We start from the raw sequence: 12,491 nt of genomic DNA, 5'->3' as shown, positions 1-12,491 counted from the left end.
TGTGTGTAATTTACTGACATAAAGGAAATGTTGCACATATTTTACCAATAATAATAAAATATACAATACCTTTTATTATAAATTCAATGTAGCTAATTGGTTCTTACCGAAGTCTTCTGTTGATTTTTGTAGAACTCTTACATCTGTTGCCAACCTATGGTTGCAACTGACAAATAAGTGTGGTTCCCACATAAATGTTGATTGATATTTACTTTTACATTGATGGGTAAAAGGAACAAGAAACAAAAACCTTTGTTGAAATTTCTTTTATTTATCAATGATGTGAATGACTTTTTTGCTGCATCAGATAATAGTTTTCAATTACTTCAAGAGTATTTCTTCAATTTTTTGTGGTATTTATAATGTAATAACTACACATACAATACACTTTATATTTAATCTGCATTATAAAGATTTTCTCCAATACTGTTTTAAGTCTAAACAAATAATAAAACAATAAATGAAGTCCTGACTTACAGCGCTTGCCAATTTCCATGTTGTGAATACTCCCACCCTAGATGATTTTAGAGTCACATCATTGAAGGTGGATTTGGGAAGAGATGCTTAGCAGTGAGACATTGTATAGCGTTTGGAAATACTATACACACAGATACAATTGGTGTAAATTACCTCAAGAGCCTGGATAATAGTAAAATGTAAAATAATTAGGGAGTAATGAGTTTTGAGTATTTATTATCTTTGTGTTTAATATAACTTATTTAATTGTAACTTTATGTAATTTAATTTTTAATAATGGCTGTGTTTATCAACAAACTTGCAGAATCTCTGAAATTTAACAATTGACTCTCATAAGCCAATACAAGCCAGCTCTAGCACCCCATTAACTGTATGGCACTTGCACAGAAATCATCCATTTTCCCAACTGAGATATCTGGTAGATACTGTCACCCAAAAATCAGGGGAACTGAGGCTCAGGCAGCTGATGTCCTAGAGTGAGGGTGACTTCGGGAAAATGTCTGGTATGGAGTAAAGAGAGGGTTGTAGAAGTCTAAGAAAGCCAGAGGAAGTTTCATACATGAGCAGTGAGGATGGACAGAGGTTGTGGTGTGAGGGATATTCAAACCCAGGCCCACATCATCACCACCTGCTCCCTCCAACCTGTCTGGGCCAGCCTCTCAGAAAGGAATCTTGGTGGGTCTTTATGGAGAGGCAGCCACACCAAGTTGCGTGGGCTATGGTTGCAAGTCACATGCGAACCAATGTAAATAACAAATTTGTCCACAGGCTAGAAGAACTGCCAGTGCGAGTCTCTTCACCTGGGCTTGTCACAGAGCTAGCATATGGGGTCGGGCCACAGGGCGTCTGGTGTAGTGTCTGTCCCTGTTGGCCCAATGCACTAGTGTTTCATTTTCCCAGAACTTAGAAAGGGCCAAGGCAGGGTTTGCGAGGCAAGAGCTGGTATCCTAAAGATCACAGCTATGCCTGCCATTTAGTACCTGCTCTCTCCTGGGGTAGCTCCCTGTCCCCCTTCAGACCTCAGCATCCTGTTTCAGTTCCCCAAGTTCCTTCTCTACCCACCAGTACATTCAGAATGCCCAGTTGGCCCTCTGGGTCCCAGAAGTGAATTATGGTAGCAATGCCAGGCCCTCCCCAGCCTCCCCAAGCCCACCCATGTCCTAGCAGGGAGGATGGAGCAGTGTATAGTCCTGAACACCAAGGGAGGCTGAGCAGTGGCCTTGAGTGTACTCACTCTGAATTTGGCTCACCTCAGAAGCTGAGGGCAGAGTAAGCCTCCTAAAATTCTGGGTGCTATAAGGGGCAAGGGCAGCAAGGACTGGTTAGAGAATGGCCTACACCCTACCTTCTATGTATAAGAGAGACAGCCCACCCAGCCCAGGTCTGTCTTTTCTGAATCCATTAACTGTGTGACCTTGGGCAAGTTAAAGAACCTCTCTGCATTTCCATTTTCTTCATGTGAAAAATGAGTTAATAATACAATAGATAACTTGGCTTTCATAAATTTAATATTTGGCTGTTTGTTGTTGACTCGTGTTGACATGATCTGGCTGTTTGGCTGGGCAACACCCACTCGCGGGTCATTTGCCTTTCTATTAGCCCCTGGTCGTCAGCCCTGAGGAAAGCTTGGAAAGAAGGATCCAATATCTGCTTCCAGCCTCCTGTCCCCAGACTTCTCAATCCCAAAGCTCCCTCCTCCTGAATTTTTCTTTCCAGTAAGACTTAGAATCTGGATTGCTGCAGCTCACACCTTGTGATTGGTGGAAAAGCACCAGGACTCCTGCACAGGGATCTGCATGGCTCTGAATGAGGCAGCTCTGCTTACTGTACTGGTGTCTAGACTTTAACCACCCAGGGGATGGGGACACACATGGGCTTCGGAGTCCCACAGACTGAGGCTCAGAGCTCGTTCTGCCACTGAGCAAGTTGCTAAATACAAGCATATGACTTGACCTTTCTGCCTTTTCCATACAGGGCCTCAGACAGATCACCTGGGACAGTGGAGAGCATGGCCTGCCCAGCCTTGGGAGAGCTCCTTCTGTGCTTTCTCCCACCTGCCCGTCCCACCTTCAAATTGCCCAGCCAACAGTGACAGCTCAGCCTCAGCTCCTCATCTCCAGAAAGGCACTGAAATTAGGCCCAGCTTGGCCTTGGGCAGCTAGGGAAGGGAGAACAAGTTGGAGATAAGTGGCAGCCTTGAGAGAAACAGGGGTTTCTCTAGGGAGGCTGAGACTAGATTGGGAAGGCAGAAGCGGGAGGAGAGTGCTGACACAGCACTCACTCGGCAAATTTCCGCCATAAATCACTCTCATGAGCAGCCTGGGAGCCCTCACAAGGGAAGGGAGAAGGCTCTGAAATCCCAGATTTTAAGCCCTAACCTTCCTATGAAGTGCTGGGGGACCCTGGGCAGCTCTTTGTTCTTGCTTGGGTGGGGGTGGGGGAGATCAGTTTACTCCAATGCTAAACAGGCAGCACTGTCCCCTTCTCTTAGGTCCTGCCCACTGCACAGACTGACTTTGTCCCCAGGGGCATCGAGGTCCCAAGGCAGATGTGCCTAGATAAACAATGGGATAATTAATTATTCTTAACAGTTATTTTTTTTTTTTAATTGCAGGGAGCTCAGGAATGTGCCTACTCTGGGGTGTGGAATAATAACTAATGTTTATGTAGTACCTCACAGCGTGAAAACCAATCAGATATTTTCCTTGTTTGATTCCCACAAGGCAGTAATGCAAGTAAGGTAAGATCTTTCCCCTAGTTTTACAAACCAGAGATTTCTGTTTCAAAGAGGCCAAGGGGCTGGCCCAGGCCATAGAGCCAGGCAGTGGGGGAAGTGGGAACCAGAATCCAAGTCTATATTCTAGATCCCACCCTTTCCCTTTCCACTGACTCACACTGAAGAACCTGGCAACGGGAGAATCCCGGGAAGGCAGGATATTACAGGACTTTGGGATCTAGGTTTGGCTCCCAAATGTGCCACTTACAGTTGAGGGGCCCCAGCTACTTGCCATACTGGAGGTAATACATAGTTCACACCACATTGGATTGCTTGGGAAGTGAAGCTCTTAGTATAAAGTGCTCAATTAACGTTAGCAATTGGATTTATCATTCCCGAGATTTGAGGAAAGAGGGATTTGCCCCTGGTTTGCTTTGCTAGAGGCCAAGAGATGGACATGGTGACTCCCATTTCTCTCCCATTTCAAGAGGCAAAGGAAGTCATTTCCACAACCTTTCTTACTTTCCCCCGGAATCCCCTTCTGTGGGCTTCCAAGCTCACATTGGCTGGCCTCACCAGAGAGAGGATATCCCCAAAGTGATGGGTGTCCTTAGCTGAGGTGGAGAGAAGCGGGAATCTAGACCCTGAGGGTTTACTCTGACCTTGGGCTTGGAGCTGACCACTAACCCAAAGCAGGCCCAGGACAGAATATTTACTTCTTACCAAAGCCATGATTTAAGAGGAAGCTCGGGGCGGTGTCAGAAGTATGGGCTCTGGATTCCACCTGATCTGAAAACTAACTCTGCCTCAGTTTCTTCAACTGGGATTATAATAGTCATTATAGTGGGGATTTAATGTGGTTATTTGGTGACATGTTCCACTCCCTTCCTTCAATGTGGAGGCCAGAATAAGGCCCAGATGCCAGACCATATGCAGACCAACCCGAAGACCTGGCTTCTCTTCTTTGTGTGAATGTCCTAGGCTCGGGTTTCCTGGGATAAGACCTTCTCATCAGGCAGGACTGAAGGTGGGTGTGTTGGTCACAGGAGCACTTGGAGCCTCTCCCACTTCTTTACAGATGGCAGCTGCCTCAGCCTTTCATGGGGTACCCACTCACCTGCTGGTATGGACCCTCAAAGATTGCGCTATCTCCCTCGATGGCTGCCTGAGTGCCCTGGCCCCCACCCCTCCTCTAGGGTTCCCTGGATCTCCTCTTACCCCACGTGGGCATCACGCACAGCTTCTTCCTGTAGTCCTCACCCCTGCAACAGGTGAGCAAGTTGGGTGAAGTGTTCTGAGGTTCCACCAGGAAGTGGTGTCATTTAGCCTGAGGTCTGTGATTTGATTTTGCTCAACTGTGTCTGTGTGTAGTTAGATTAATCCTGTTAGCTAGCTACTTGCTGTTTATCAAGAGTGCTTGGGTAATTCCTATTTGATATGCAGCCTGGGTGGAGAAGTCTTCCGTCTCCTTCCTCCCACAGGAGCAGGGAGAGGTGGCGGGGTCCACTGAAGGGGTTGCCAGACCCACCCACCAGTCTGCATTGCCTCTTCTGTCCTCAGCACCTACCCAGGTTTCACTTTTATCGCAAGGCCTTTGACCTGACACATCTTGGAGTCTAGAAGGCTCCAGGATCATGGTGTAGCTGCTATAAAACCAACAGGAGGTCAGGTCCTCTGAATAATGTTCAATGACCTGTCCCTGAGTCTCAATTTTTCTCACCTATAAGATAGGGTGCATGATATCCATCCTTCTTAAGCAGAAGCTTGTCCTGAAGGTGAAATCAGAGTATTGTTGATGGCGCTGTGCAAGATCTCAGCTGGCTGTGTTGTCAGGTGCAAGGCAAGAGGGCAGAGTGGTGGACATCATTGGAGGCAGGGTCTGGTTCTGCCCTCCCCCTCACAATGTGTCCTTTGGAAAGTAGCCAAAACATGTGGCCTCTCCATTTCTTTATTTGTAAAATGGGCACAGTAACACCTGACCAATCTATTCGCGGGATTGATGCAAAGACCAACTGAGATCAATTTTCACCCAACATTTAAACTCTTACCAGGTGCTTTCAACACAGCGTCTAATTTCACCTTGGGCAATCCAATGAGAAAGAAATTACCATCCCAGACTACTGATAGGATCCTGAAGTCAGAGAGGTCTGCTGTCTCCAAACACGTGCTCCCATCATCTGTGCTCCATCCATGGTGACACTGACCAGGCTAAGTCCTGTCTCTCTGTGCAAGGTCACATTGGTGGTGTGATAGCCTCTACCTGAAGGTAGATAGGTGGTCAGGGCCACTGCTCCTCAAAGCTGCAAATGAGTTATCAGAACCCTGACTCCCCCCGAAATTGACCAGGCTTCTCTTGCTAGAAGATTTGAGGGTTGCCAGAGGTCACTGGCTCAGCTTCCCCACTGCCTCAACACATCCCAGGTGTATGCCCGAGCAGCACCTCTTTCCTTTTTTCCAGTTTCCATCCATCCATCCCTTGGGAAATTCTTCCTGAGCAAGGTCACCCTTCTCAAGGTCTCCACTATTGACTCCCTAGTCTCTGTCCATACCTCACCTCTCAGCCTCAGCTTTTTTCTATTGGTTTATTTCTCTTTTTAAAAATAGCTTTATTGAGATAACAACTCATGGATCATATAATTCACCTATTTAAAGTGGACAATTTAATGGTTTTTAGTATATTCACAAATGTGCAAGCATCACCACAGTTTATTTTAGAATATTTTCACCAGCTCCAAAAGAAACCCCTTTTAGCCACTATCTCTAACCCTCCAGCCCCAACCAAGTTCCTAAGCAGCCACCAACATACTATCTGTCTCCACACATTTGCTTATTCTGGAATTTTGTAGAAACAGAATTATTTAATATGTGTCTGGCTTCCTTCGCTGAGCCCAATGTTTTCAAGGTTCATCCATGTTGTAGCATGTCAGGATTTCATTCCTTTCTATGCCTGAAAAATACTGTATTGATAGACCACATTTTGTTTACCCATTCATCAGTTGATAAACAGTTGGGTTGTTTCTGCCTTTTGGCTATTATGAATTATGCTGCTATAAACATTAGTGTGCAAGTTTCTGTGTGAGCATATGTTTTCATTTCTCTTGGGTATATGCCTATGAGTAGAATTTCTGAGTCATATGGTAATTCCATGTTTAACCATTTGAGAAATGGCCAGACTGTTTTGCAAAGTAGCTGCATCATTTTACATTCCCACCAGCAATGTATGAGCATTCCAATTTCTCCATATCCTTGACAACACTTGTTATTGTCTATCTTTTTGATGATCATCATTCTACTGCATGTGAAGTAGTATTTCATTGTGGTTTTGATTTGCCTTTCCCTGATGACTAACAATGTTGAGCATCTTTTCATTTGCTTATTGGCCATGTGTATATCTTCCTTAGAGAAATATATATTCAAATTCTTTGTCCATTTTAAAATTTGATTGTCTTATTATTATTGAGTTGTAAGTATTCTTTCTATATTCTAGATACAAGTCCCTCAGCTTCAGATTTGAACACCTAACTGGGCCTACACTTATGGCCAGGGTGAGGACCATGGACGGGCTCTGAAATGAGACCAACTTGGGTTCACATCCCCACTCAGACACTGAGTAGTGAAGAATTTATTTAACTCACCTATAGAATAGAGATAATAGTACCTGTGAAATAACGCATGCACATTCCCTGTGTTTAGCTGGTACTAGGCATGGAACTGAGAGTCTTTATGATTTTCTTACCAAGGTATGTAAGGAACTGTCAGTATTCCTGTTTTGATGGTGAAGGGATGAAGAACTTGCTAAAGACAATGGAGTAGTATGTGGCATAGCTGAGAGTGACTCCACATCTGCAGGACTCCAGAGCTGAGCACTGCAATGATGTAACGCTTTCCCAAGGAAGACTATTTATGTGTGTTAAACAAATGAATGAAAGTCTTTGCTGACAGGAACCTCACTGTCTCACAAAACAGTTGGTGCTACTATTGGATACTTCTAGTAACTGTAAAGTTCTTTCTTTCATTGAGTGAAAATTGCCCACCCCTCATCATAACTTCCTCCTTTTGACCCTTGTTCTGCCCTCTAGCAGACTCCTGATGTCCAGGGGGTTGGGTACCACTGCTGACTCCAATCCTGGTAAACAGCAGGCCCCCTCTCTTTCCCACTCATATACTCATGCACTAACCCCAGCCTAACTCCCACACACCAAGGCTGAGTCTGGGGAGCGACCACCTCCAGGTTCCAGGAAGGCCAGAGGGAACGGTGATCACTGAAATTCTAGGGGCTGGAACTGCTTTCCTTACTGGCTTCCTGAGCAAATTCTTCCCATGTTACAGATGGAAATGCTAGGGCCCAAATGTACCCCAGGTCCTGGCAGTCAGAGTAGAAATTCACGCTTCAACCTCATCCAGCCCTTGACTATCCAGCCCTTCCACTGGATGCAGAGAAAGTGAAACCCACCTCCCCAGGGATCAGGAGCTGAGGCCTCCACAGGGAGATGAGGGCCTGGTCAACAGTGATGTAGGAGCCATGGGTACTGGCTTTATGACCCCTGGCAGTCACCAGGTCAATTTAACACAGGAGCAGGACACAGGTGAGAGCTGGAGGGGCCTGTGGCTGGCTGATGGGAGGGCATGCACATGAGAGATGCTCATTCTAGCAATCCAAGCAATCCCACGCTTGGTTAGCTCTGCAAGTGACATTGCTTTGGAATTGACCTATCGTGGCCCCAAGGCTGACCCAACCAGAGGGCCATGAAACCCAATCTCAGGCTGTGAGGCTTAGACAGTGATGGGGGATGGGAGAAAGAGTTCGGGGCATGAGCCTGCCCCACCTCTACCTGAGGAATACAATCAACCTGTTATTGCAGTCAGGCAGAAGGGCACACCTGAGCCCTGCTGCCAGCCCCTCTAGGCAAGTGGGAAGCTCCATCTCTGTCTTCAGTAAGCATCATCCCTGTTTCCCTTCACCATAGTAGGGGTCTCAGGGTGGGAGGCCCTTTATGCCTGCCCTTAAGAATCCAGGTTTGGGGAGGACAGCTTGGGACTGAGACCCTCAATAGTCCAGGGACAAGACCTCCAGCTGTGTTGGAGGAGCTCCTGATATGGGAAGAATCAAGGGCCATCAGCCCCAACAATACCTGCAAGTCGGTGTTAACAGTTGAGAGCCTGGTTTGGAGTTGGGATGAGCCGAGCTTGAATCCTGCCTCTGTAGGTTACTTTGCTGCCCTGACCTCAACTTACATTTCTGTAAAATGTAAGTTGCTTACATTTTACAGAAATGTAAGTTGATGCTTACCTTGTAGAATTATTATGAGAATTAAGTGACTCACTTAAGCCAGTCCCCAAAAGTTACATATGCTATGATTCATTTAGTTGACATTCTTAAAATAACAAAATGATAGAAATGGAGGACAGATTGGTGGTTGCTAGGGGTCAGTGAAGAAGGAGAAAGGGGGAAGTGAGGGTACCTGTGAAAGGGCAACAGTAAGGATCCTTGTGGTGATGAAAATGCTCTTCATCTTGATTACCAATGTTAGTATCCCAGGTGTGATATTGTACGAAGGTTTTGCAAGATGTTACCATTGGGGGAAACTGGATAAAGGGTACACAGGACTCTCTGTATTATTTCTTTGATCCGCATGTTATCTCAAAATAAAAAGCTTAATTTAAAAAGTTATTTTATGTCTGATGAAAAGTAAGCATCTATAACATAAGCCATTTTTGCTCCCCATCCCCAAGTTCCTCTATGAGCCAATGTGGTCTGGAAAGCAGTATCATATAAAGCTGTCAAGGCAAATGGGGGATGAGGGAGTTAGAAGAGCCTGACTATGTGTTTAGCATCTTTTACTTCTGTGCCTACCATGAGCGCTTAATAAATATGCACTTGAGTGATTGAATGGCTGAATGACCATTATAGCAAGTGAACTATTTGACCTCTCAGGAAATGAAATGGGCTTAAAGGAAGAGATACTTGGGATAGACACAGGACCGATCTTATAGCCTTAAATTGGCCAATTCGTGTCCCTCCCTTGCCTCATCCACTTCAGGCTGCATTGTGAGGTGTGTTGGGGGCAGGCTGTATGCCTTTGAGGACAGCAGTGTGACACACTTTAATTAGTGCAAGAGTAAATTACATGGGACGTAGAGAGCCCCGACTTTTCCCAATGGCATGGGGAAAATGGAAGCCTAGCATTTTCAATTTAAGGTTTAGTTAGATAATGCCTATTGGTGCCAGTAGATTACAGAGTGGATATTAAATCCTGAAGGATTTGGACTCGGCGCCTACAAGTGGAATCCATAAGTAAAGGGAAACTGCTGGAAGGAGTTGGCCTGCTGTCCTCAGCTAGCAGAGAGCCTCTCTGTGAAGCAGTAGCCATCACAGACCTGAATCCTAAAGCTACCATCTATGGCTCCAGGAAGGCCAGAGGGGTTGGTGATCACTGAAACTCTAGGAGCTGGAACTGCTTTCCTTACTGGCTTCCTGAGCAAATTCTTCCCATGTTACAGATGGAAATGCTAGGGCCCAAATGCACCCCAGGCCCTGGCAGTCAGAGTAGAAATTCATACTTCAACCTCATCCAGCCCTCCTTCTCCTTTCCATCTGGTCAACTCCTATGCTTCATGCAAAGTGGCTCGAGTACCCCTCCTCCAGGACGCTCCCTAACCACCCACTTGGATTTCTCCTCCCTGGGCCCAAAGACCCTGGGCTTTGGGTGTTACATTCACCATCCGTCATTATCATCAGGACTTACCTTGCTCCCACCCCCCACTCTTTGAAGGGCTTACTTTCCTGCACCCTCATACCTACCCCCCACCAACAAACGTGTGCTGCACAAATAAGGTTTTCACATTACATTTATATTGATTTTGGAACAGCTGATCAGTCACAGCATTCCAGACACAAGAGATATAAAAGGATCTAGAGCAAAAGTCTCCCTCTGTCCTGCCTGCAGCCCCAGCTCCTCCCTGGAGCCAGCCAGTCTCCTGTGCATTATCCTCCAAGCAAATTTGTTCTGTTTCTCTCTTTCTTAACAAAACAGCAGAATACAATACTCACAATTCGTTCTTTCCTGTCTTCATTTCATAAACTTTCTTGGATATCTTCGTGTTCCCAGTCATCTTTAAACCAAACCCTGCATCTTCAGAACGAGGAGACTTTGGGGCTAGGGGCTGTGAGGATGGACTCTCTTTACCCATGAAGGGGTATGAGATTGACTGGGCACCTTGAGACAGACTCTGTGGCTGACCTGGAACAGTAGGCTCAGTGATGTGAACACAAGATCTCAAAGCTTTGGGCCAACCCACCAGGACAGCAGTGAGGACCATTACCATCTTCCCTGAGGCCAGAATGACATCTCTGGCAGGGCCAAAGCAAAAGGCTCAGGTTCAGTGGAGAAAGAGAATACAGAAGCTTATTTGTTTAAGCAGGATGAAGCATGTAAATTTACCCTGACCACCCATGTACGTAGCGGTCGGCCCTGAGCACTTGGAGATGCACGAGCCTCCATCCTTCTTGCATTTGGCTCCCTTGCCTCTTGGAGGATCATGGCTGCATACCTACAAGGGGAAAGAGGGGCCCAAGCTCAGATAGCTGGCCACTAGGAACCACAGCTGGGTGGTCTTGAGGGCCCCTTCCCCGAATGGTGAGATTGGATTCTGTCACCATCAGCAGCAAAAGCAGGGGTTAGAAGAGAATGAACAAAAGGAGATAAGGGACCCACCCTCTGTTCTGGTCTCCACACCATTCACTGAGCACCTGTTTATCCAGTGATACAACATGCCAGGCACTGTGGTGACCCTTAATTTGCTTCCTTTCATTTAATCTAAATGGTCTCTATTATTAGCTCCATTTCACAGATGAGAAAACTGACAACCAGGAAGAATAAGTAACTTCTGTTGACCCAGCTGCTAACTTCCACTGATCCTGGCAGAGTCAGGATTCAGGTCCAGGACAGCATGCTGCCTCCAACGAGGGCAGACAGCAAGTAGCAATCTCTGGGATTGTATCACCCAAATGAGCCTTCCTTGCTTCCATACCCCATGACAGAAGTCCCTCTTCCATAGCCTATCTAGCTGAGTTTCTTCTTCCCTCCCTGGTTAGCTCTCCCTTCAGCTTGGACCTGCTCTCTCACCATCTCCCCTGCCCAAGGATCTGCTCTTAGCCATTTCTCAAACTGCCACCATTCTCCAGCACTTCTCGCCTCCAGCTCTTTGCTTGTTCCTCCACCTGGAATGCCGCCAGCATCTCCACTTGCCACAATCAGCCCCATTATCTATGTTTCTGGCATTGTTCACCTGGACCTCCACTCTGCTTCACCACAATTCACTGCAGAGCCCTCTTCTTAAAGCGCTAATTTGATCATTCTCCCTCCTATGCAAGTGGCCACTGCACTTACAGTAAACCCCAACTCCTTATGAGGCACTGTATGATCAGACCCTGCCCACCTTGCTGCTGTCTGTCATCCCCTCCTTAATATCCTCCAGCTATGCTGGCTTCTGTCCTCCTCACAGACACTGAACTCACTCACCAGGGCAGGTCTCTTCACCAGACTCAACACAGCTGAGTCTCCTCAGCCTCCCTGCATCATGGCAATTCTCACCATCTAAAGCAGCCTACAGGTTCACCCATGATTTTATTCTCTGCTTCCTGACTAGCTGTCAGTTCCATGAAGAGCAGCAACTTGTGCCTCCTTTATCTCCCATGCCTGGACCTTGGCATGCCATGAGTATTTAGGAATTAATGAAAAGCTCCCTCCAGTCCTGCCCTCACATCCTTGCCCTTCTGCAGGACATGTGTGCTTCTCTCTCACCTAGGCCTGCAAGATGGATCCAATCTTGGGCTTCAGGTCATCTAGTCCAGTCCCACCTGGGCCATCAAAGACTCATAACCTTACATCTCAAGGAATAATCGGGAGATTTTTCAGTGATGGTCTCTCAAAGGCAATGCCTTCTACTTCCAGATCCACCTTCTGCAAATTGCCAATCAGTCACAAAGTTTGTAGCCTATCAATTCAGCCCTATAGAGAGTCTTAAGATGAGAATGGAACCAACCTCAGAGAAATGAGCCAGCCACAAGACCAGGGAGAAACAAATTATCAGCCCACTTGAGATTAATTTCTTAATAACCATGAGCAGCCAAAGACTTCCCTCTCCTCCCTCCTCTGGCTTCTGTCCTCCCTAGAGAGCTTCAGGGATCCAGGGCATCATTCTCAGCTTCTGGGGAGAGGTTCCTGCCTAACCTCTACTGCCATATCCTCCTGCAAGAGGGTATAGTTGTTTCCAGGGTCCTGGCCCCCACTCCCTC

The sequence above is a fragment of the Pteropus alecto genome, unplaced genomic scaffold, assembly GCF_000325575.1.
Source record: "Pteropus alecto unplaced genomic scaffold, ASM32557v1 scaffold786, whole genome shotgun sequence".
NCBI lineage: Eukaryota > Metazoa > Chordata > Mammalia > Chiroptera > Pteropodidae > Pteropus > Pteropus alecto.
Note: the sequence above shows the minus strand (reverse complement) of the source record.